Source organism: Seriola lalandi, unplaced genomic scaffold (genome assembly GCF_002814215.2).
Source record: "Seriola lalandi dorsalis isolate HSWRI2012SDOR001 ecotype SW California unplaced genomic scaffold, Sedor1 jcf7180002049880, whole genome shotgun sequence".
In the NCBI taxonomy this organism is placed as follows: Eukaryota; Metazoa; Chordata; class Actinopteri; order Carangiformes; family Carangidae; genus Seriola; species Seriola lalandi.
Window position 1 is genome coordinate 5,028 of NW_019520433.1, and position 1,201 is coordinate 6,228.

Consider the following 1,201-nt stretch of genomic DNA (forward strand, 5'->3'; position numbering starts at 1 on the left):
GCAGAGGTTTGAACGAACAGTATTAGTAATGATTGTGCTTCTCGATCTGGGCTGGAGCTTGTAAATATTCAGGCTGGAGGTCCCACAGCTCAGAGAAACCGGGTCAGCACAGTGGGGCGGCACACTCCCGCTATCCTGGTGCGACACTGAATCACTGTAGGATGCGCACACGCTATTATTAGAGTCCGCTCAGTTCAAAACGAATTAAAGCCAATAGACGCCTGAAGGCTGCAGAAGTAGGTGGAGGAGGTGAATGTGTAGCGTCGACCATGAAGGTGTCCTGAAACTGTCTCACGTCCCGGACGAGCTGGACGACGCGATGCTCCTCAACCCCCGGTGGAGGAACCTGGTTTATTTCTGCACAAACTGGACTGTGACGGTTTTCATCACCACCTGTTATTGTCGTCTGGTTCTCGAAATGCGAAGTACGGTCACAGCTGTTGGTTGAAATGAGGACGTTACCTCCAGTTGTGGGGACAAGTCATAAGTACTGTACGTCTTCGTGTCTTCGAGTCCAACATTCAGTTGGACTCGAGAACGAACTGATTGGATTTTGGTGGTGAAAGGTCAAAGGTCAAGGTCACGGTGCCCTCACAAAACACTTTTTAGCCATTACCTTAGACTTCACACAGCATACAATCATGAGGTGGTGATTTCCCTGTTTCCTTATAGATTGAAAAATTGAGAAATCAATCGAAAGTTGAATTGATAATGAAAATAATTATAATTAATTAATTGTGTTAAACTTGACTCAGGGAGGAGGTAAACTTTCTCTAGGAGCCAAATCCAACAGACATTCGAGGTCATTTGTCCCGTCAGCTGTCGGGTTTTAACAAACACTGACTCTCGGTGCTTCACATCTTACTGCATCTTATTATGAAGAAATCTACTGTCAGACGGTTTTACGTCTCTATTTATTGTATTATTTTGTCTGTGATTGGTATTGGTTGTGTTGACAGGAAAGACTTTCTAATCTAACCTTTCGGTTACGAGTTCTGTGCTGACAGACTTCGGTTCCGACCGAACAATAGACTCTGGGTAGAGGCAGACAGCTGTGTCCATGGAAACCGGGAGAGGGAATATCACGGCGTGACATCCATTCTTGATGACAATCGGAGGAAACAAAGGCGGGGCAGATGGGATTCCCCCCCGTATATCATAGTCGAGGTAGACTTCATTAAATTGTAAGTAGCATGTCGAG

At 45.7% G+C, this 1,201-nt stretch overlaps 1 protein-coding gene across 1 annotated transcript in view; it reads left to right on the forward strand.

The window, feature by feature from the left end:
• The window catches only part of LOC111649037 (COMM domain-containing protein 1-like), a 6,964-nt gene that overhangs the window by 4,277 nt on the left and 1,486 nt on the right, over positions 1–1,201 (forward strand). The window lies entirely within an intron of this gene.